The 25,817-nt window shown below is 43.7% G+C and overlaps 1 protein-coding gene across 4 annotated transcripts in view; it reads left to right on the top strand.

The window, feature by feature from the left end:
• Nucleotides 1–25,817, top strand: part of LOC124789524 (cytochrome P450 4d2-like) — a 168,232-nt gene that overhangs the window by 82,916 nt on the left and 59,499 nt on the right. The window lies entirely within an intron of this gene.

Here is a 25,817-nt window from a genome sequence, read left to right as displayed (position 1 = left end):
CATTCTTGTTTCGACCTCGCGGCCGTGGAGCGGAAGAAAACTGTCAATCCTATTGTGTATTGCTTCACTGCGATGTACGCGAATGTCACGACGGTCCTTATTATATCCCACTCGAGATAAACGTACATCGAGAGTGTATCAGACAGTTTCTTGTCAAACAGTTCTGTGATGCCGTTTGTCTGTAAATGGTAGGAAGTTATGAACTTGCGGATGTTGTCGTGACGTGAAATTATCTCTGATACGAATCTCAACTGGAAAACGTTTCAACGATCGGAAATCATCAACCGCGTGCTTTACACCGTCTACTAGAAACACTCTATTTGCGGAGTTTCAGCTATCAGCTCAGCTTTCGTGACAGCATAGCAGATGAGGTAGTCAGTGTGGTTATCCATTGATTCAAATTTGTCGAGTTCGGAAATCTCCCCAAGAAATCGATTTCCATTCGATGAAATGAAGGTGCTGCAGGTCTGAGGTAGCTGTGGTACATACCTGCATCACTGGCATTCCTTACAGCGGCTGAATTAGTGTCCATATGATCAGTAGAGATATCGCCAGTAATACTTGCGACTGATCCTATCTGGAGCATTTACAAACCCTCGATGTTGGAGCGTGGTGGAAATAGTGGATGATACCTGGCCATGGATGAGCTGGACTGATGAGCAACCGATTCAGACCATTGGATCACAGTTCCTCTTGTACAATGCTCCATTACTTAATTGAAACCTTCCTTAAGGCAATAATGATGGAAGCTGATGAAACTAATTAATATTTGTGGCAGGGTGAGGACTCGAACCCGGGTCTTCTTGCTTACTAGACATAAATACTGACCATTATACCGCCACATCATTATGATCAATATTGAAACATGAACTACCCAAGTCTTCTATTTTTTTCAGCAGTGCTGGATCCTCCTCTCTTGAGCAACAGTTTCCTATAGTGCAGTGTTGGCAGATTACGCCATCAATTCTAGTATACCAAAAGACTCATTTAAAGGAAGTCGGCAGTCTTGTGTTTGTATCCACTTTTATATGCTACTGTGATGTCACAGTATTGAAGTCTCATTGACCAAATACCAAGTCAACTCGGCGTATCCTTCGGGCTAGTCATAGACCATAGGGAATGGAGGTGCGTCACAAAGGTGAATCGTTTGCCAAGTAAATACGGCTGTAAATTCTCGCTTGTAGAAAACACATTATCTTCGTTCTGGAGAGTGCTCTGGAAGCGGAAGCTGTCACCTTTTCACCACCTTCCTGCATATTTACTAGTACTGCCCCCATTCCAAAAAGTCTGTGTGAAGTTCTGTCGCAGCTTTCTCGTCATATAGTGCTAGAAGTGTGGAACAACTTAGAGCCTCCGTAAGGACAAGAGAGTTCTTTCTTGAGTGTCGTTCCAGTAAAATTTGGCGTCTCCTAGAAGTAGTTCTTCCAAGGGACGTGCTTCCATCTGGAACTCCTTTATGAACGGCCAGTAGTACAGACACCTTATTAGAAGACTCCTCATAGCACGAATGAATTGGGGAGCTGGTAACATTCTCTTGATTTGGACGCGCCCCATTGCCATTCACTAGTTGTCTTGAGATTTTTATTTCCTTGGCTGCGAAAAGGCACATTTCTACTCCAGGTGGAGGCATGCAGTCCAAATACAGATCAAGACTGTTGTCAGACAGCTAGGTGTCCTACAATATCGTCCATAAAACAATGTCATCCGATAACAAAGATACATTGTCAAGTGAAAATGTCGAATTAGGTTGTGCATCATACATTCTAAAGTGGCGTTAGAGAGTTCAAATGCCATAACCTTACACCCATACAAGCACCCAGTAGTCAACGCCACGAAAACCATTGGAGAGAACCAGGAACTACCTGAAGGTTCACCGATGTCGTCATACACTGTCTTCTCCACTTCCTCCGTTCAGTCGAGAACAGTCTACATGAGTACTGGCTAATTGGTGGATGATGTCCAGTATTGATATGATGTTTTACCATTGGCTGTTCGATCTGCCTTTTCTCCACTCTGGATTTGACAGTACTCGCAAACTGACATACAACAGCTATCACTCATCGACGCTCTTCATCGAACATGCCAGATAGTATTGGCAGCTAGATAGCAACATCCTTCCCAGCGTCGTCTGTACTGGTAATGGGGCACGATTCTCCGTTGATGACTCATCCTGTAATCATTCAGTTGTCCCTATGCACATATCTCTATGGATCATTTCTGAGAATTCCAATTTCCACTTGACTGCTTACAATGTTTATGATCATTGCATGCATGGAGATTACTTTTATGAGCCTGAGCAGCTTTTTGAAATCGACAAATGCTCAACAGATTAACAGTGCTTTTAAACCGACGACTGGAAATTGGCTCGTTGATGATGGCAGGATAACTACCTGCAGGACTGCACTGGACTAGCGATATGTTTTGGATGGCGACAGGCGACTCTCAGTTACTGGCCTGAAAGCAAACACTTTAACTAGTAAACCTTCCACTTGACTACCTGCCCCACCAATCTCCTGGCCCTTTAACTGCGTCTGTCTTGACAGCCTGCCTTAGAGATTATCAGGGTCATCAGCAACTAAATGATCCTGAATGTTGAAATAGTATTAATGAAATGATGTCCTTGTCATTATTTTTTTTATAAAAGTTACGATACAAGTTTATTATTTAAAAATAGAACAAACAAACATGTTAAGCGTGATGACAAAAAAGAAACATGATCTAATGGCAACACAAATAGGCAAGGAACAGTTAGCAACCCTGTGGCGCAGCTGGTTGGTGAAGACTAAGGTTTGTCGCACTGGACTATTTATTCTGTCTCAAAATATGTACAATGCAAATTGAAATTATCTAACACTGAATAGACCTAGGTGAATTTATTATGTACAGAAGTTATACCACGCAGTTGCAGCTGAGAACAAGTGGCGAGATTCTGATTCTGTTTATCCAACAAGCCGGAGCAGCAATATAATAGCCCTTTTCTCCATGTGTGGCTGTCAACAAGTGGCGAGATTCTGATTCTGTTTATCCAACAAGCCGGAGCAGCAATATAATGGCCCTTTTCTCCATGTGCGGCATTGTCTCAGATGACGGGCTCTGCAGAGGAGCGATGTGCAGTGCCTGTCATTGCCTATCGTGGACACGAAATGTGCGAAGTCGCGGCTGCCGATCTGTTAGATGGACCGCAATTACTCTCTAACGGAGGCCTCAAATCTGTAGGTTACCTGTTCTTGAGAACAGTCACTTGTGCTGTCTTAGTGATTCCATATGGCAACTCGTTCATTACAATCTCGAGGTTGCATAGGAAAGCATCCCAGCTGGAGCGTCGTTTCGCGCAATATGTACGGCAAAGGGTTCCCAGGTTTTTCATTATTCCTTCTGACGGTGATGATTGTGGATGCCGTATGGTTGCATGTATCGGTTTAATCCTGTGTTTCTTTAGCATAGCTTCCCATTTATCTGACATAAACTTGGTTCCATTGCCGGAGATAGGTCTACAGGGCCCTCCTGGGTGAAGAAATCGAAGCAGATGGCTTTGCGGCAGCCGCCGAGCCGAGAGGACGCGCAGCAGAGCAGCAGAAGCACTTGTGTGTGAAACTGTAAATTAATTTAGTCTTTATTGTTTGTTCACGTGCTTCTGCAAGGAAGTAAACTGTGCGTGCATATTTCACTGTGTAGACTAGTGGTCAGAAAATTAATCGTCGTTTTTGTTTTTGCGTAAGTCTTGTTAATATATTTGTGTTGGGCGGCTTCCTAGCATAAATTTTAGGTGTAGAAATTTAATTCTGTTTAATAGCTTGCGGTCTCATAGTTCAGTGAGAAATGTACACACTAACTTTCAGTGTTACTTTATTCTCATTTGGTATATTTTTAATCTCAGTAGCGCCATTTGAGACCATATATCTACTTTATATGCAACACCACATGGCTAGGGACTGCGCTTATTGTGAGCGGACACAAGGAGTGTTGGCTGCTGTCCGTAAACAGCTGAAAGCTGCGTTGGCTACCGTCGACAAGCTTCTAGCTATTGCTTGGAGTTATGGTGACGTCGGGACGCCAGTGACGAGACCTGCGACAACTTTGGTGTCTGTCCTCACTCCAGAGTGGGTGGCAGACGGTGGTGGGTTCGCGTGTCACTGGGCGGAAGGCGAAAGAGGAGGCAGGCCGTGCGGCTGCCTCCCTACGTCTTAGCAACAGGTACGAGTTGCTTCCCAGTGTTGATGATAACTCTGAGCCAGCAAGGGGTGCCTCTCCTGTTGGGCCAGCGGTCGATTTTCTTGCCCAGTTCGGACAAGTACAGAGGGTGGGTATGCTATTCATTGGGAACTCCAATGTTAGGCGGGTGATGGAACCCCTCAGGGAGACAGCAGACAAGGTGCGAAAGAACTCCAGTGTGCTTTCGGTATGTTTGCCGGGAGATCTCATCCGTGATGTGGAGGAGGCCCTGCCGGCGGCTACGCCTGCCGCTTGGGTTCTGAGGCCATCCTCGGCTCCTTTCGGCGGCTGGCTGATTTGGTGAAGGCAACTAGCAACGCACGCGGTGTGCAGGCTGTCTATATGTAGCATAGTACCCAGGGTCGATCGGGGTCCTTTTGTTTGGAGCAGAGTGGAAGGTCTACACCAGAGTTTCTGATGGCTCTGCGATGATATCGGATGAGAATTTCTCGACCTCCGCCATCGGGTGCAGAATTGTTGGGTTCCCCTGCCGCTTGGGTTCTGAGGCCATCCTCGGCTCCTTTCGGCGGCTGGCTGATTTGGTGAAGGCAACTAGCAACGCACGCGGTGTGCAGGCTGTCTATATGTAGCATAGTACCCAGGGTCGATCGGGGTCCTTTTGTTTGGAGCAGAGTGGAAGGTCTACACCAGAGTTTCTGATGGCTCTGCGATGATATCGGATGAGAATTTCTCGACCTCCGCCATCGGGTGCAGAATTGTTGGGTTCCCCTTAAGAGGTCAGGCGTGCACTACACGTAGGAAGCGGCTACTAGGGTAGCGGAGTACAAGTGGCGTACACATGGGGCTTTTTTATGTTAGAGGGTCCCTCCTTTGGAAGGCTGCAGCGACATATTTTAGTCTGGCCGTAACCTACATTGTCGCCTTATCTTGCATTGATTTCTGTCAAGCTTTACAAACCGCCAAAACCTTCCGAATTCTTCCCTCCATATTTTTGAAGTGGGACAGTATGGGTAGTTTCAGGTAGCTTTGCCTGGCTCCAAAATGTGCATAGCTGACTGTGCCAGATAACCTAGTTCACTTGTTCATCTGGAATACTAAGACGCCAGTGAGCTCGTTCTCCTTCACTGTGAAAGAATAAGATTCCCTTCCGCAATAGGTAGAACTGCCTGAGCTTAGTTTCCGTCGTGTCCTTTAACCTGGGTTCTTGTCTTGTGTGCTGCTGATGTCCTTAAGGCTCATGGTGATGTAATTCTCAAACGCCACCTTTTTAACATAGTACAGGCTGTAGTGTTTGCCAAGGGTAAGAACTCTAAGGTTTTGTGATCGATGAAGATTCTTGTTTTTCTCCCATACAGAAAGAATCGAAATATTTCTAAGCCAAACACGACCATCTGTGCTTTCAAGTCAGTTACCGAGTAGTTCTCCTCACATTTATTGATGACACGGGTTCCAAAAGTAGTGGTCTGATGCACCATGTTCCTCCCTTGCTGACACCTCTGAAAGATTAATACGCCAAGAACAGAGTATGAGCTCTTCGTTGCCATGCAATATTCCTCCGCCAGTTTAGTGTGCGGCATAATCGGTGCATTAACTAGTTCTGTTTGGAGGGTCTGGAATTCATCTTCCCAAACATCGTCCCAGTCTGACGGTGCGTTCCTGCTGGTGAGCTGGCATAATCACAGTGTTGCTAGTGTCTTTAGATGAATGAATCTTTTGCAGAAAACTGTGATACCGAGAAATCCGCGGAGTTGTTTGTTGGTTGTTGGCATGCAAATTTTGCTATCGCCTCGATCTTGTCCGCATCTGGCGAGATTCATTCCACGGTGATGTTGTGGCCGAGGAAATGTACTCGTGAGGTTTCAATAGATGACTTCGTGATGTTGGCAATTACATTGCAGTCCTTGAAGGCCTGTAGTATTTCCCTTAAGATCACATTGTGTCCCTTCCACTTGGGTTCCGCAATTAAGAGATCGTGTATTTAAATGGTGATTCATTGTTTCATGCAGTGCTTTAAGATGCCATAATGTCCCCTAAAGATGGCAGCTGAGGACACTTCTAATCCGAATGGTAGCGTTTCAGTTGGTAATATCTAACGAAGGTGAAGAATACGGTGTATTTCCTGCTTTATGAGTGGAGTGTAATTTGCCAGAAACTTGGCCGTAAGTGAGGGACGAGAATATTGTTACGCCATGGATGATTTGCAGGAGTTCCTCCATCATCTTGGGATGATCTATTTCTAGTTCCATGATGGTATTAATTTGGCGTGAAACCACAACCAAACGGACTGAGCCGTCGGAATTTTCAACTACCGTGAGGGGGTTGTTGTACGTGTAGGTTGCTGGTTCAATGATGTCATCTTCTAGCATCCTCTTGACCTCTAATGAAACTTTAAGACGGTATGCCAGGTAGATCTGGTGAGATAGTGAGAAGAGTTTTGTGTGCGCACGCACTCGGAAAGCTTATTCATAATTATGGACAGCTCCCGTTTTCGGCAAAATATTCGTACATCCGCGTTTTCAAGTATGACTTCTTCCAGGTCGTCCTTGTCAATCACTGAAATGCTTTCTAGGTTCCCCAACATATTATCAATGGCACTGCGCATCTCCCTACGAGTTTGGTCACCTCCTTGTGGGGTGCGACAACGATCACCATGCCACAGTTCATTTCTATCTTCCTCCTGTTTAGTGATGTAATTTAGTTTGATGTAAACGGCAGGAATTGCCACCCATATTGCTTTATCAGCAAATGTAATTTTCCTGACATTATTTGCAGTGTGAGCTCTCCTTGTCCCATGTCCAATACGGCATGATACTGCTCAGCAACTCCATGCCGAATGTTATGAAGGGACGACGAGAATGTTCGATTTTAAGGTGTCCACTTGGCAGTTGAACATAAACCCGATTTGTATCCAAACCTCCGTGTGATTTCCTCTCACTGCGCCGTTGATTTTCGTTTCATTTGGCGAAAGTGTTGGCCTTGAGTGATTTGCAGTGCATCTCTTGTACGGAGATTCCGAGATAGCCGTAACGTGGCTTCCGCTGTCCACAATTCTGTTCAGGCTGATGTTGCCTATGGCGACGTGATTAATAGGATGTAGGTCCGACAGTGTCATGACTTCTTTTTCTTCACACAAAACCTCTCTTGTGTCTTCTTATTCTAGCATGTTCATGTTTCACGTTCTGATTATTTCTGCGGTCTTGTTTTGAGCTGTATCCTCAGCAGCCGAGCTTAGATTTATATTTAAACTTCTGCTTCGTTTCCCCTGTGATGGACTGGGTGACTTAATCTGAATATTATGATCTTGTTGGTTTTCATGCTACCATCATCTGATGTTCTCTCAGTTGTTTCTTTGGTCCTGTGGTTTTCCAGTATCCCACTGGAAATGGTTTGGACGTCGTTGTTTTCTAAAGTTACCTTTATTCCGTTCGTTGTAATTATCGTTGGAATTACATCGTCTACCTCTGCCATCCCGTAGTGGCTGGTTATTACCTCTATGGTTCGAGTTGCTGTTGTTTCACTGCGGCTGATAGTTTCGCCCGTTTTGCACGTTGTTCGTTTCTGACGAGCCTTGGCAACTGGGGTCATTGTTTTGTTTCTGTCTGTTGCGTTTTGTATCTCGTTGGCGTAGTCTAATTTGCGCAGTGCGCTCTTGAAGGATTCAGTGGAATCGTTGCACTTTCTGATGAGGAGTCGTTGGTAGTGCAGTGGAAATTTGACATAACAGAGACTCATATTTCCTTGAGACTGTACGGGTGGTCCAAAAACCGATTCATCTTAATTAGCGACTGAAAGATCTTCACCGGTCTACGGAATACTACATCTTTATCCAACATAATCTCCTGCTTGATTCTTTCCTACGTGTGTTGCGACCAATATGTATTGAGGAACTCATCCCTGAACTCTTTATACGAGCGACAGCTTTCAGCAACTTTACGCATATATTCCGTAATCGATCCCTCTAAAAATTCGCAAATAAATTCCAGCTTATATTTCAGTGACCACGATTCCCATAGCATCTTATCTAACGGGGCTATCCAACTTTTTGGACGTAGTGTATTGTTATTCCCTTAATACACATGTAAATTTTGAATGGATAAGAAATGTTTGTGGTCGAATGGTTCGACATTTCCTGCGAACGAATTTTCCCTCGTTTCTGCAGCACGCTTCTCCATAAGTCGGTGTCCAAACGATTCTTGTGCACTGTTTAATGCCACCTCTTACTTCTTCAGATTCACGGAGTAATGTTTCCGTTCGTCGAAGACGTACACAATTGTGTTCTGGTACGGTTTCTGCCATACTTTGCATATCCGACGGCAAGCAGTCTGACGGCTGGTCTGTTCTCCTGCGGCATTCACCTTCATGCCGGTGAAGCAGCCTAATGTTGCCCACCGAAATGTCGAACTACATGCTCCTTTCTCCTTCCCTGACTACGGGGGAGTGCTGCCGTATCAGACAGTGATTCTAACTGCGCAACCCATGACGTGCTTGCTGGACACCTTTTGTAACTCGTTTTGCTGTGCGTTGATCCGAGTCTGCTCTTCTTTAACCTATGATATTTCTGCCCGTCTGCTTTCGATCTGTTAGATGCGATTCACGTTCTTGCAAATTTTTTTCTTACGTTTCCTGGATGAGCTCTCTTCCCCGTTTTTGGAGTGGGACAAGAACCATTTTCGTTTTCCAACTTCCGGTTTTCGCCTGTTTTGCTTGTTCTTTAGCTAACAAGGCGTCGCTGGTTGCACCTTCGGGTACTAATCTTGCCGTCCTGGCATCACGTTTCACCTCGTTCGCGAGCTCTTGCGTCTCAGCTAATGCATACTTGACGCCTTATAGTTCTTCTTTAACACCCGCTACTTCCTTCCCTACACTAAATCATTCAAGTGTACCAGTTCCTTTGGCTTTTCAATGTAGATCATTTCAGAGCAACCATAAATGTTGCGTTCCTTCTAAACTGTTTGGAGGCCTGAGGTTTCCTCCTCTTCGACCGAACGCGCTGTCTGCACACTGTGGGAAAAATTCTTGGGCCCTGCATTCTGTCCTTAGTAAGTGCTTCGAGAGGTTCCCTTCTATAATAGCTGCATGTGGCTTTCGAGCTCGAAATATGCACTGCAAGATTTACTGTTAAATGCCCAAACTGGCTAGTTGTTCTCAACTCTAGGAAAATGCTATTCGAAGGAGATCCACCATAAAAACATTGCATGCACTAACAATGTACATACTTCCATTAATGCCTACTCATGCTGATAACCTCCAGTCGTCTCTTGGATGAAAAATCAACATTAAATTGCACCCTTGAACGTGGAGAATAGCGAAAGAGTGACCCGTCCTCTCCCAACCCGTTTTAATATCGAGCAACCTCCGAGAGCAATCTTTGGAGTCCATCCTCGTTGGAATAGCTTTGTCAACCTGGAGTGCTGATCTTCCTTAGTCTGACTGCTTGTGACGCTTGCAAGTCCCACCTGAGAATAACACTCTAGCTACTTTCTGTTAAAACCATTTTTGGAAATTTTTGCAATACATGTTCCTGTCGGCGAATGTATTTCCCATTTGCTAATTTCAGTACAGTCGCTTTCATATCTCGTAACATTGTCTTATTTACCTGGCCTCGATGTGCATGCGAAATTACAGAAAAGGTTTCCTGTCACCCTGGTTTGACTGTCGTCCGTGGAGGATTTGCATCTGAGGCGGCCTCACCTCTATAGGAGGTCGCCTTATTTAGTTCCTAGGTAAGCGGCAGGTACTTCCTGTACGATGACAGGTAACGGCTACGGCGTGTTGGGGAGCGACTATGTCCAGGGCGTGGCCGTCAGGGCGTGGCGACGGCTTCGCTCCACAGGTCGAATGTAATCGTCAGCAGTTGCCTAGCCTGAATAGAAGTGTTGTGATGGTGGGCGTGTGCGTCAAATAGTCGTCGAACACACGTCCGGAGGAGCGCCGGCATCGCACTTTTTCACAAAATAGGCACAGTAGTTTCGTGTTTATCTGTCGATAATGGCGTTACAACTTATACATAAAGGGTTTCCCCTACATGGCCATAACATTAATGGGATTTACGAGTACCGGCATGACACAAGGACGACGACGTACAAAAGATGTTAAGGCAACCTCGGGAAACTTGTGTTCGAGTTCCGGTCTGGTATGAATTCTCATTGTCATCGTCCCATTAAGCAGCGAAGGTGATTCATATTCGACTGCGAATACATTTCATGTCTCTCGTCTTTCTGTCTGCGATAGCGTACGACCTGTCCAGGCGTCCACAGCGAAAACATACCGGAGTGTTCTTCTCCGTCTTCCAAATGCCTGTTTTCCTATGGGACGTTGGAGGCGGCTTGGTTGTACCGGCGTTAGCTGGGTTCTGGGTTGTCGTTTGACGATTGCGGCATAAGCTCGACGTGGCCGACTTCAATCTTCAAGGCGCACTCTAATACTGGCGTAGATTGGTACCACACGTCGATACAACTGTTCTTCGACATTCTCTATTACCTCCTGACATATTAGGTCTATGTCACCGCTGCTATCCCTGGAGTACTAGGTGCTCTTCCACAACTGCCATAGGGCCCCCTTTAGCATTTGGTCATTCGCGTTTTGGTACACACTTTTTCTGTTGCATTTCCTCGATTTGCTGGCCATAGTTGTTGAATTCCTCTGTCGTTGTGGCATCCTTTACCAGAAGAGCTTGGTAGACGTCTTCTGCGACTTCTTGTCAGGTTTTGTCGGTGTATATTACATTCTGATTCACTTTGTGGCATAAGGCCGTAACGTACTGTATGTATGACTGTGTCTTTCCCTGTGACGTCATTCATTTAGGCCTGGAATTTGTCCCAACTATTAAACTTATCTTCATTATTCTTTAACCACTGGTGGACCGTGCCGTCCAAGGGAAAGCACACATTTGCCAGACGCGTGTTTGGTGGCGCGGTCGAATTCTTTCAACCATTTGGTCCAGTCCTAAGCGACGTCTCCAAAAACACTTCTGGATGCCTGATGTGCAGCTGGCTTGCTACTGTTTTGGAATCCATCTCTCTCGGGAATATAGAATCGATGTACTATTTGTACACTCCTGGAAATTAAAATAAGAACACCGTGAATTCATTGTCCCAGGAAGGGGAAACTTTATTGACACATTCCTGGGGTCAGATACATCACATGATCACACTGACAGAACCACAGGCACATAGACACAGGCAACAGAGCATGCACAATGTCGGCACTAGTACAGTGTATATCCACCTTTCGCAACAATGCAGGCTGCTATTCTCCCATGGAGACGATCGTAGAGATGCTGGATGTAGTCCTGTGGAACGGCTTGCTATGCCATTTCCACCTGGCGCCTCAGTTGGACCAGCGTTCGTGCTGGACGTGCAGACCGCGTGAGACGACGCTTCATCCAGTCCCAAACATGCTCAATGGGGGACAGATCCGGAGATCTTGCTGGCCAGGGTAGTTGACTTACACCTTCTAGAGCACGTTGGGTGGCACGGGATACCTGCGGACGTGCATTGTCCTGTTGGAACAGCAAGTTCCCTTGCCCGTCTAGGAATGGTAGAACGATGGGTTCGATGACGGTTTGGATGTACCGTGCACTATTCAGTGTCCCCTCGACGATCACCAGTGGTGTACGGCCAGTGTAGGAGATCGCTCCCCACACCATGATGCCGGGTGTTGGCCCTGTGTGCCTCGGTCGTATGCAGTCCTGATTGTGGCGCTCACCTGCACGGCGCCAAACACGCATACGACCATCACTGGCACCAAGGCAGAAGCGACTCTCATCGCTGAAGACGACACGTCTCCATTCGTCCCTCCATTCACGCCTGTCGCGACACCACTGGAGGCGGGCTGCACGATGTTGGGGCGTGAGCGGAAGACGGCCTAACGGTGTGCGGGACCGTAGCCCAGCTTCATGGAGACGGTTGCGAATGGTCCTCGCCGATACCCCAGGAGCAACAGTGTCCCTAATTTGCTGGGAAGTGGCGGTGCGGTCCCCTACGGCACTGCGTAGGATCCTACGCTCTTGGCGTGCATCCGTGCGTCGCTGCGGTCCGGTCCCAGGTCGACGGGCACGTGCACCTTCCGCTGATCACTGGCGACAACATCGATGTACTGTGGAGACCTCACGCCCCACGTGTTGAGCAATTCGGCGGTACGTCCACCTGGCCTCCCGCATGCCCACTATACGCCCTCGCTCAAAGTCCGTCAACTGCACATACGGTTCACGTCCACGCTGTCGCGGCATGCTACCAGTGTTAAAGACTGCGATGGAGCTCCGTATGCCACGGCAAACTGGCTGACACTGACGGCGGCGGTGCACAAATGCTGCGCAGCTAGCGCCATTCGACGGCGAACACCGCGGTTCCTGGTGTGTCCGCTGTGCCGTGCGTGTGATCATTGCTTGTACAGCCCTCTCGCAGTGTCCGGAGCAAGTATGGTGGGTCTGAAACACCGGTGTCAATGTGTTCTTTTTTCCATTTCCAGGAGTGTATTTCGGTTCCTGTCCGTGTGGGAGATGGATTTTGCGTTTCCTAATTGGAGAGACGGAGTTGTCTCCACAAAACAACGTCATGTCGTAACAACAATGAAGTTCATGTTCGCAGGCAAGATCATCAATCAAGTGCAGCACTTACAACTGAGAGCATGTTTATTACTGACACCAATATACAGCCGGAACTAAACTGAATTATTGAACAGTCCAGAATATACAAGCATTACAATAAACTTTAAATATTTTAAGAACCTTGAGAAGCAGTGATTGCTAAATAACAAGTAATTGCTGCTGGTTAGGAAAACTAGTGTCCCGCAGTGTGCCAGACAGTGACGCCAACAAGTACACCACACTACATGCACTGTACGAGACATCAAAGACACAAGTGTAATAAATTAAATTAAATAGCATGTTCAGCAACACAGAAATTTAAGATTTTACATAGATATGCTAAAGGGACAGTTATTTCAGAAAAGTAAAATGTGTTGTAGATGCACAGAAAGTAAAATAATAGAAATCTCACATGGAGCAAGGCAAGTATTAAAGAGAAGGCGAAGCAAACGATAATAGGAAGTGGATGAAATGTGCTACATTTGCCAAAATTATTGCAAATGCTCTCGACAGGATAGCAGAAGGCAAATCGAAAATTTGTTCACGAAATATCTGAAAACAATCCATCCCCCCTCCCCCCCTACACTTATATATATATATATATATATATATATATATATATATATATATAGCCTGGTCCATCTGAAGTTTCGGATGAGATTATCTCGAAAACTATGCATTGGGTAAAAGTAGTGGGTACGACAAGTTCCTTATGCCAAAGGGGGACATCAAATATCAAATGATACTAAACATGACACCCAGCCCACGCCCCCTTGGGTGGAGCGGGGGACGACTTTTAAATCTTAAATGAAAACCCCCATTTCTCTGCAGATTCGGATTCTCCATAGAAAAGTAATCAAGTTTCATCTGAAACATTTTTTTAAACCATTGACATATGGCGCTGAAATCGAGAAAAATTAAAATTGGGGAAGGACTCCGATTTATTTAGAATTACCCGAGAAAGACGCATCAGATCGATAGAAAATGTGCACCAATCTTGCATTACTCCAAATTAAGCTATTTTTTACAAAATGTATCCTACCCGCCACGGTTTGTGATGGAGGGAGGCGGAGTGGTATTAAAATCTCGCTAGGGAACTCTTCACAATTGCATTACTCACCCGACTGTGACGCTGCCGTGGCCAAACTGCGAACTATGGCTCAGTATAAAGGTCAGTGCAATGGGATCAGACGTCACTTCCCTTTCAGATTGTGAACCGTAAACATCAACTGACGAAAGTAAATTATTCTTTAGTGAAACATGGCTCACTATCCTCCTACAGAGATTGTTGATATGATGTGAAATTTTAGGTGAGTGCCATAACAATTACGCTGCAGTTGCGCAATTGTACACGGATCGTTTCCCAAACAGATGACATCCAAGCGAAAACATTATTCGAAATTGCACTCAACGAGCTCGAAATGGATACATGCACCATCCACCTCGTCATCGCGAGTACAATGAAAATGACGCTCGTACCCTTGTCGTTCTCGTCTGTGTTCGACTGGATCCCGAAATGAGTAGTCGTGCGATTCAGAGAGACAAACTGGAATACTGAGATCAACTGTTTTGAGGATTTTGAAACCACATACATATCATATGTATCATATCACACTGACACAGCCATTAACGCCGAAAGATATGCAAATACGCTTGCATTTCTGCCAATTGGTATTGTAAATGATAAGAGGTGACAACGATTTTTTTTAGAGACGTTATGTTCACCAATGAAGCCACATTCAAAACCAATGGCGAAATATATCGTCATGACTGTCATCATTGGTCCCCTGTCAATCCACACTGGCACAGATCCGTTGACGACCAACACAAATGGTCGTTAACGGTTTTGTGTGGAATTTTAAACGGTTACTTGATAGGAGCGTATTTTTATGACAGAAATGTTACTAGGAAACTTCTCCGTGATGATTTGTTGGAGCTAATGCGAGATTATTCAGAAACTAGGCAACGAATGTGGTTCCAACAGGACACAGCAGCTCCCCATTATTCTAAAAATGTGCAGAACGTTTTAAATTTATGGTACCCTGGTCGGTGGATAGGACACGGCGGACCAAGTCAGTGGCCTCCACGTTCAACAGACCTAACATCTCCAGATTTTCTCTTGTGGGGTTCCTTAAAAAATATTGTTTATGAAATACAGCCCGCAACGTGAAACGATAGGGAGCAATGCATTCGAAGGGCATGTGCAGCCACACCACGGGAAGCGCTGCTCAAAACTGTGAACAACTTTCGCAGACGATTGACTTCATGCATTCAAGCAAATGGGTATAATTTTGAACAATTTCTTCGTGGCTAATTTCATTAATTAACACCCCATTAATTGTGAGAGGCAAGGACACTCAACTAATGAAACACCCCAAGGGAACATCATTCTACTACGTCCATGTCGCCGGCGTGGGTGGCCGAGCAGTTCTAGGCTCTACAGTCTGGAACCGCACGACCGCTACGGTAGCAGGTTCCAATCCTGCCTCGGACATGGATGTGTGTGATGTCTTTAGGTTAGTTAGGTTTAATTAGTTCTAAGTTCTAGGGGACTGATGACCTCAGAGGTTAAGTCCCATAGTGTTCAGAGCCATTTCAAAAATTTGAACATCCATGTCGTCGTTCGTAGGTAACGTTAAAAGTAGGATACAGTACATTTTGTACAAAAATAGCTTAATTTGGCGTAACGAAAGAATTGATGCACATTTTTTATCGATCTGATGCGTCTCTCTCGGATAGTTCTAAATAAATGAATGTTCTTCCCCCATTTTACTTTTTTCTCGATTTCAGTACAATCTGTCAATAGTTTAAAACAAATGTTTCAGACAAAACTTGATTATTTTTTGTGGAGAATCTGAATTTGCAAAAAAAATTAGTGCTTCCATTTAAGATTTGAAAGTTGGGCCCTCGTCCCACCCAAGGGGGCGGGGGCTGGAGTTCACTTGTAGTATCATTTGATATCCCCTTTGAGCTTACGAACTTGTCTTACCCACTATTTTAACGTGATGTTTGGTTTTCGGCACAGTATTCAATGACCTGTGTACAAAGCCAGACCAACAGGCATTACATGCATTGACAAAAAAAAAAAAAAAAAAGATTGTGCACTGAGAATGGCTAGTTTCTAACTGAAATCTAGATCTGCCAATAAAAATTCCAAAGGACGACTGATAGCCGAAATCTATTATTTGTAAATAGAAATATTAAAAAAATGTGGGAAGATTTTTCTGTTTAGCAAATGTGACAAAAAGCTGATTTCACAGTACTTGACTGCTCAACACAAAAGTTTTATCTCAAGTACAGATAGTGTTGAGGATCAGTGGACAAAGTTAAAAAACATCGTACAATATCCATTAGATGAGTATGTGCCAAGCAAGAACGTAAGAGATGGAAAAGAGCCGCCGTGGTACAACAACCGAGTTAGAAAACTGCTGCGGAAGTAAAGGGAACTTCACAGCAAACATAAACATAGCCAAACACTTGCAGACAAACAAAAATTACACGAAGCGAAATGTAGTGTGAGAAGGGCTATGAGAGAGGCGTTCAGTGATTTCGAAAGTAAAGTTCTATGGACTGATTTGGCAGAAAATCCTAAGAAATTTTGATCTTATGTCAAAGCGGTAGGTGGATCAAAAAAAAAAAATGTCCAGACACACTGTGACCAAAATGGTACTGAAACAGAGGATGACAGACTAAAGGCAGAAATACTAAATTTCTTTTCCCAAAGCTTTTTCAAGAGAAAGACAGCACTGTAGTTTCTTCTCTAGATTGTCCCACAGATGACAAAATCGTAGATATCGAAATAGATGACAGAGGGATAAAAAATAATTAAAATCGCTTGAAAGAGGAAAGGCCACTGGACCTGATGGAATACCAGTTCGATTTTACACAGAGTACGCGAAGGAACTTGCCCCCCCTTCTTGCAGCGGTGTACCGTAGGTCTGTAGAAGAGCGTAGCGTTCCAAATGATTGGTAAAGGGCACAGCTCATTCCCGTTTTCAAGAAAGGACATCGAACAGATGTGCAGAACTACAGACCTATACCTCTAACGTCGATCAGTTGCAGAATTTTGGAACACGTATTATGTTCGAGTACAATGACTTTTCTAGAGACTAGAAATCTACTCTGTAGGAATCAGCATGGGTTTCGAAAAAGACGATCGTGTGAAACCCAGCTCGCGCTATTCGTCCACGAGACTCAGAGGGCCATAGACACGGGTTCCCAGGTAGATGCCGTGTTTCTTGACTTCCGCAAGGCGTTCGATACAGTTCCCCACAGTCGTTTAATGAAGAAAGTAAGAGCATATGGACTATAAGACAATTGTGTGATTGGATTGACGAGTTCCTAGATAACAGAACGCAGCATGTCATTCTCAATGGAGGGAAGTCTTCCGACGTAAAAGTGATTTCGGCTGTGCCGCAGGGAAGTGTCGTAGGACCGTTGCTATTCACAATATATATAAATGACCTTGTGGATGACATCGGGAGTTCACTGAGGCTTTTTGCGGATGATGCTGTGGTAAATCGAGAGGTGGTAACAATGGAAAATTTTACTGAAATGCAGGAGGATCTGCAGCGAATTGGCGCATGGTGCAGGGAATGGCAATTGAATCTCAACGTAGACAAGTGTAATGTGCTGCGAATACATAGAAAGAAAGAGCCCTTATCATTCAGCTACAATATAGCAGGTCAGCAACTAGAAGCAGTTAATTCCATAAATTATCTGGGAGTAGGCATCATATAAAGCTGATCGTCGGTAAAGCAGATGCCAGACTGAGATTCATTGGAAGAATACTAAGGAAATGCAATCCGAAAACAAAGAAAGTAGGTTACAGCACGCTTGTTCGCCCACTGCTTGAATACTACTCAGCAGTGTGGGATGCGTACCAGATAGGGTTCACAGAAGAGATAGAGAAGATCCAACGGAGATCAGCGCGCTTCGTTACAGGATCATTTAGTAATCGCGAAAGCATTACGGAGATGTTCGATAAACTCCAGTGGAAGACTCTGCAAGAGAGACGCTCAGTAACTTGGTACCGGCTTTTGTTGATGTTTCGAGAACATACCCTCACCGAGGAGTCAAGCAGTATAAGGATAAAATCAGAGAGATTAGAGCCCACACAGAGGCATACCGACAATCTTTCTTTCTAGGAACAATACGAGACTGGAATAGAAGGGAGAACCGATAGAGGTACTCAAGGTACCCTCCTCCACACACCGTCAGGTGGCTTACGGAGTATGGATGTAGTTGTAGATGTAGATGTAGATCACGCATGACATTTTAATTTATTACGTCTTTTCTACTAACACTACTCAAAATATATTTCGCAGACAGCGTCCAAAGGAAATAGATCATGATAAGCGAATGAGGAGATGTATACAGAGACAGAGAGGTCAAGAGGGACACAGGAATGGAAGAGGATGATATGGACAGAGAGCGAGGGGAGGAGGAGATGGACAGAGAGAGTGACGCCGGCCGTGGTGGCCGTGCGGTTCTGGCGCTGCAGTCCGGAACCGCGGGACTGCTACGGTCGCAGGTTCGAATCCTGCCTCGGGCATGGGTGTGTGTGATGTCCTTAGGTTAGTTAGGTTTAAGTAGTTCTAAGTTCTAGGGGACTTATGACCTAAGATGTTGAGTCCCATAGTGCTCAGAGCCATTTGAACCATTTTTAGAGAGAGTGACGAGGAGGAAACGGACCGGGAGGGGGATTAGGAGGTGGACAGAAGGTACAGGACTAATAGCATTGGAATACAAACGCAGGCAACACTGGGTATCCAGCTAATTCGATTGTGAGGAGAAAATGAACAATTAACACTAGATTTCATCTGTTAAAAAGGCAGATGGAGCTATAACTACCAATAAGGAAAAATTGGGCAAGTGTTCGCAGATTTGTTTGGTACAGAAAGTTGACGGTGAATTGCGAAAGTATTGGCATCCCAGATGTTGCGATAAAGCGGCAGATGGTATGTGTAAAGTCATTTGAAGTCTGGCGTACTTGGAAATGTTCGTGCTTCAGTAGACATGGCTACTAATGGAGGCAATGTAACGTAAATTAAAGTTTCAAATGTATTCACTGGGCATCTGGGAGGGAAGTCGATTCCCCTGAACTCGAGCAATGGTGTAGGATAATAATTCTTAATCAAAAAAGGGAAGGCAGGCAAGGCGTTCAAAATTATAGAACAATCAGCCTCGTCTCCTTAATGTAACAAGCACAGGTCTGCAAAATGAGGACGAAGCATGCAGCTCCCCATGCTCTCCAAGGCATTACACCCCAAGACGAAATTAAAGAGTATTTCACGAAGTTGTAGCAACCATTCCGCATTTCACCGTATGAATCACTAACAATGCGGTCTGCGGACATGTTCAAGGATGTTTATTTTCTGCAGGGTACGGTAACATTACATGGTTGGTTGGTTAGGAGCCATCCCGTCATTTGCCTGAAGCGATTTAGGGAAATCACGAAAAACCTATAGCAGGATGGCCGCACACGGGTTCGAAGCGTCGTCCTCCCGAATGCGAGTCTAATGTGCTAACCACTCCGCAACCTCACTGGGTAACACCACATGAAATACAGATATGAATTACTAATAATGCTTAAGTAAGAAATTCCTGTATACAGAATTTACGCAAATCTCAGGACACAGTTCTACGATGCTAAAGCAAAAGTGATTCTTAGTCATCCTACACAGCAGGTGTGATGCTGTTCCAGGAAATGCTACTTTCCATACCAGTAGTGCTGCTCGTTTTGCGGTTTACAGGCACACTGTATCATCCCAGCGTTTCCTGTCTACTTCTCTCATGTAAACAGATAAAATAAATTAATTGTGATTCTGTTACAGGTGCTATTTTCAGATTGTTAAGTGAATGTTTATTTGCAGTCGTTAAATGAGCGGTCATGTAAAAAGTTCAACAGTTGTGGCTGTCAACTCTCTACTACGCTGAAGAGTCTGCCCCAAGTCTAACATTTTGACAATACGCGTTCGACAATATGAGTTTCCTTCTCTTCACTATCAGCGGCTGAAATACTTCCCTCTGCATGAATGCATCAAATCCGTCACCCTAGCCTTGCTCTCCCACTGTCTGAAGAGGTCCAGATGTTTAAATCTCGCAAACCAGAGGAGGAGGGGGAGGGTGTAGTTTGTGCTCTCCTTTTGAAAATATTGTAATGTAGACAGTTGTTTTACGTTTTAAAGTTTTTTTAAGTATTTATTATTGCTAATGAATTCTTCTACCTGATTCCATAAATTTTTAAATTTTTTAGTTAAACTTAACCTAAAATTTTGCTCTCGGTAGTAGATGCCACTTTCTCCAATGAATACCGTATTCAATATTTTCAGGTTCAGGACCTTACTGACACTTCAATATCTCTTTAAACAGCGTGTTGTGAGTAAAAGTCAACAACAACTAACGAAATTTGTATTTTAAAAATTTTTAAGGGAGGGCATAAAGGATCCCTCCCTGTTGTACAAGTTACGGAAAATGTGTAAATGTTGCTATAAGTGTGTTAAACGATATTTTCATATTCTGGGCCTTTAAAAAGTACGTTTTTAGTAATTAATCAACAACAATTAAAGAATTTAGTTTTTCTAAATCTTTTCTTTGCTGCGAGTAAAGTATATTCCGTTGTTAAAGCACGCTATCAAAAATATGTTGCAATTACTAGGGCTAAACTGGCTCCCTTGTAACAGAATTGGGACACCTATGTGTTACAGAATTTCAGATATTTCAACATACGTCAAGCAATGCATTACAGCAGATAACTGATCTATGTAGCTTTAAACATGGTCAGTCCTATTCTGTCAAGTGCGTTGACAGTCGCCTCGCAAGGTATGCTGAGGATGTGTGATAAGTGGCTCCACTCAGTGCAGTTAACCTTCAAGCACCAGAAATTACTGCCTGGGAGAGATTTTTGCAGTCTACCAGTAACGCAATTAATGGTGAGGGAAGTGCGGTAACTTTTTGGTCACTCATTAATTCACCATCAAGTGACTACATGTCCTTACAAAAAGCTGCTAGCGATAGTCAGTTGCAAAATACGACATTTTCCCATCCAGTCCCTTTCCCACCAACATACATCTGTCACTGACAACATCACACTTGCAAATTAAGCACTTCTCAGCGATTGTATACAGAGACATACTTCACATAAAAGCTCACTCAACAACTGCAAACAGGGACACAGTAAACTATAAATATCTTGGCTACATGAACACCAACTCAGTGAAGTTATTTTTTCTACTTACAGAAGAGGAAAGGACAGTAAATGCTGACAAGACAGTCTGTCTGTAAACTGAAAAGCGAGCAGAGCTCATGCTAAAGAAAGTCGACTATCTTGGAAGAAAGCTGGAATTGCGTTAGAAGTTGACCAGGAATCAATTTTTTCTATAGCAGTGTAGAACAGTTTTTGGTCTTTGTTGTCTGGGATACAGGGGAACCGCAGTAATTTGCTCATCACAGAGTACATAAATTCCTCTGAAGAACTGCTGTATGAGCTCGTCTAGATTCATATATCTCAATGCACATTGGTATAGACACAATCAGTTTGTGCAGCAAAGCAGTCCCTCATTTCACAATTAAATATCTACAAAACTATGATCGACAGGCGAATGCAACAAAAGGTATGTTTATTGTAGAAGCTGTAAGAACTTTATGAGGAAATTTCGAAGCAATTCGAAAATCTTCTAACAGAAGTCGCTGTACCCTGTCATGCATGTACCTTATCAGCGTGCATAATTAAATTCGTCTTCTGCAAGCAGTCTTTGCAATCAAATCACAGTCGTTTCCAAGTACCCGCCACTAATGGCACGGAGGTGGCACAAATGAATAATGATATTTGCCGTCACATGAGTAGTGTCTCAAAGGAAATGGATTCAGATGTCGCACAGATAACCGATTCAAGTTCGTCCAGCTTCATATGATGGCTTCGATAGACAATGCCGTTCAATGTGTCCTACGAAAAGTAGTCATGGGGAGCCATACCGGGAGAATATGGAAGCCAATCCATTCCAACGCCAGTGAATTTGCAACAATCCAACAAAATGAGTCTGTTCCCGAACTTTTCATAATGAAAGTAAAACCCCTGATCGAGGCGACGTAGTCTGGCCCCATCTTGCATGAAGTACGCGGTACCTGATCGATCCCTCAATTGCAACGTAACATTAATTAGTGATTTTTTTCGCCTTAAAAAAGGTCTATAATGGCTCTGCTGCATATCACTGCCCAAACATTATCTTTGGGTGAATACAATGATTTCACTTGACCCAAATAGAGTTTTTCAGAATCACAAAATCGCCAGTTTTGTTTATTCACGACGTCATTCTGGTGTAAGTGTGCTTGATACGTAAACAAGATGCCACTTACCTCAAATCTTTGTTTATCAGTCATCTTGAGAATCCAGTTCGCAAAGTCAGTTCTCTGTCACACGGCTCGTACGGATATGGCCTGGGGACTTTCGATTTGGAACGGAAACAGGTGGAGGCCCTGTCGCTACATTTTTTGCTTGCTAGAACGCTTCAAATCAATCTCTGCTGTAATTTATTGGGCGGATTTCCTTGGATTTTGCTAAACAATTCCGGAAATATTGACGTCATTTTCAGGAGTAACTACAGTTTGCCTGCGGTCAATATCCCATCTACGTGACCAGCCACGCTGCTTGTTCGTTAGAATTTGGCGAATAGCTTGCGAAGAATGGTTGGCGTAGGGCCACAGTCTGACACAAACAGTCGCGAAAATCTGTAGGTAAAAGGTGCAACCATTTGACAGTTGAAAGATTCTAGCGCTCCAAGCAGCTAGCCTATAATAACACAAGAATGATATGATACAACCGGAAAACTTGCTGTTTTTAATGCTACTACTTCATATTTCCTAGTCACCAATCGTGGTGGTGAATTTCCCAAAATAAACAAGAAAATGTGATTAAAGTATGTCTTACCTCGTCTTAATATCAATCTATAATAATAATATGGCAGTGCAGTGTAATATGAGTATCGTTCAATAAACAATGCCCCACATATTTTGAAAAGCCATTAATATACATAAACAAACTTCCTTATTGGTGATTCACATTTGATGTTTTTTCTGTGCGCTGGTTAAGTTTCGAACCGCTCTGGCAGATGGCAGAATCATAGTACAGCGTCAAAATGGCCTCTGCATACGACTCACGTTACAGGAAGTAATTGAATTCTTGTGCGCAGAAGAAGAAACCGTGGTGAACATCCATAAACGTTATTGTGCGGTGTATGGCGATGCTGTACAGTTGGGCGATGGGTAAAAATAGTTACAGCCTCAGGAAATACAGACACAGAACTCAATGATCGGCCACGCTCGGGATTTCCTGTCAAAGCCTCTGATTCAGACATGCTGAATCGTGCGGATGCCGTTATTCGTGCCAACCGGAGCATCACAACTCGACAATTGGGTCTGTAGCTGTCGGTCAGCATTGGAGGTGCGTCTGCAATGACAGAGACTCTCGAGTATTCAAAGAGATGCTCACGATGCGTTCCACGAATACTCACAGCAGACCACAAGATTCAAATAAAGGACATTTCATCTTAATTGTTGGAGATTAAAGATTTTCTATGGGGAACACACTTTGAAGATGACGAAAGTGTCAGTCATGCAGTGAAATCATGGCTACGCCTACAGGACACGAGCCTTTACTAGCAGGGAATACATGCTCTTCCACAACGTTGGCGTACGGCCATAGAAAAACAGGTCATGTACAAGACATGTTGATGTACAAGACATGTTGATGTACATTATCACCAAATTCTGACTCTTAACAATAAATATGTTCTGAGAAAAATATGTGGGGCACTACTTACTGAACGACCCTCATACATACAGTTCAGTCTAAAAAAGTCTTAATATTATAGTCGAAAATTGTATAGGACGAGACACGATTTGTAACCAGATGCGTTTAAATTAAAAAAAAATCCAAATGCTTCAGATGACTCTGAGCACTATGTGACTCAACATCTGAGGTCATCAATCCCCTAGAACTTACAACTACTTAAACCTAACTAAGCTAAGGACATCACACACATTCACGCCAGAGGCAGGATTCGAACTTGCGACGTAGCAGTCGCGTGGTTCCAGATTGAAGCGCCTAGAACCGCTCGGCCACTCTGGCCGGTTTCAAAAAGAATTGATTATGGTTATATTCGGGTGGCTGGCGAGTACTTTCTGATGCTTCGCGCCGATTGTAGTTCGTTTCGCGAGCTTTTTAGCGGATTTTAATACATTCAAAACTAGAAATGATATTTACATTATTGGAAATTAGGTGCTACTTCTTCTTATAAACGCCCTATTCACCTTGTCCTTGCTTATATACCTTATGCGAACCCATCATATTTATCTTTTCTGCTTCCAAGGTATCATAATGTCCACCTGTTGGAGTTCCTTCTTATTTATGTGCATATGTTGAACTACTGAGTATCCTTCTTCATAAGATCGGCTCTTCTCGTATTTGTAAGCTAATTCTTGCTCCTAGGGAGTGAAAATAAGATTTTATTTTATGAAAAAAGCCATACCTAGTGTGCGTTGGACCAGAAGACTCTATCAGTAAAATATTATAGTTTAAGTAGGAAACTAAGTAGGTCCAACTGAAAAAATTGTCGATTGCTAATATGTAACAGAGGAACATCCAGACACTTCAATACTAACACCATGAATTGGTGGTTAAGATTTTGCTGTTCCCATTAAGAGCCAAAGTTCTAAAGACACTACAAGTGAATCTAAATGTTAAATATTTTTCCACATTCCCGAGAGTATAGATAGGATCCCTAAAATGAGCAATTCCTATTCGAAACATTATTCACCTATCTCTTAGCCTCCTTTGGAAATCGAAGAAAGAGATATTTCCGGGTTACATTTTTGATTGGTACAACAGTTTACAGCACCACAATAAGAGCCAAATTACGACCGTAGTTTTATGTGCTTCTCCCTTCCACACACACACACACAAACACACGCACACACACACACACACACACACACACACACACAATCGTTTCACAGTATGTTACGTTCATGCTGGCCGGCCACTTGGCAGCGCTATAGTAGCAAACTGCAGAAAATCTCTGCGAGTTTCGTGATTCATTTGTTAGACTCTAGTAGGACGGTGTACTAAACTGCGGCATTGCTCAGGCACGACAGACTCCTTTCACGATTGATCGGTGGAACTGATCGCTCTGAGCTGCGCCACACTATTTACAGGCTCTATCTATTGGCATTACAGCGCTATCTGTTAGCAAATTCTCGAACTATTTATGAACTTCTGTATAGCTTCTATATAAAGTTCTTACAGCATTCGCAAAAAAATATTGTTTGTTTAACACGTTTACCGATCTCAGTTTCCGAGATATTTAATTCTGAAACCTGGATTCCGCTGGACATCTTATGGAAATGCACAATTTCATAGCAAACTGCATGAGACAGTGTTAACTTTTGCTTGCTGTATAGATTTCTCACCGCGGCAGAAACTTTGAAATGTTATTTTTAAGAGACAATAGAATGGAGCGTGACTTATCATTCCTCTTTGATTATCGATACTGACCTGGTAATATATCATGAACAAATTTTCATGACGGCCATTTGAAGACTCTATTGTTTTACACAATAAAGATAATAGTCTGACTGCCAAAATCAACTGGTCTCGAGAATCAGTGATGTGCGTAATGTGAACATTTTGTGTAGGTACTTATCTCAGAGTGGAATGTAGTGTGTTGAATAGCACGGAAACCAGTACCAACAAGAAAGAGACTTAAAAGTAAATTAACACTAATTATTCTTTCATTTCAAAAATTAATCCTCTGATTTAATACAGAAATTTTCTCAGCATTAGACCTACACAGATATATGTAGTCAGGCATCGTGCCATTAGCACTGGAGGACGAAATGAAATCTAGATTATCTAGCCACTGTATTACTACACGAGGTACAATGAAGTTCGTTTTCCCAACAACGCTCCCCAATTTAAATCGTAGTCACGCCTCAGATTGTATCATGAGAAAGTTTAATCGTCGAATATAAGCACAAATACATTGTCCAGTGACACCTG

Source organism: Schistocerca piceifrons, chromosome 3 (assembly GCF_021461385.2).
Source record: "Schistocerca piceifrons isolate TAMUIC-IGC-003096 chromosome 3, iqSchPice1.1, whole genome shotgun sequence".
Classification (NCBI taxonomy): Eukaryota; Metazoa; Arthropoda; class Insecta; order Orthoptera; family Acrididae; genus Schistocerca; species Schistocerca piceifrons.
The sequence above is the reverse complement of the archived record's forward strand: the minus strand, read 5'-3'. Positions and strand labels throughout refer to the sequence as shown.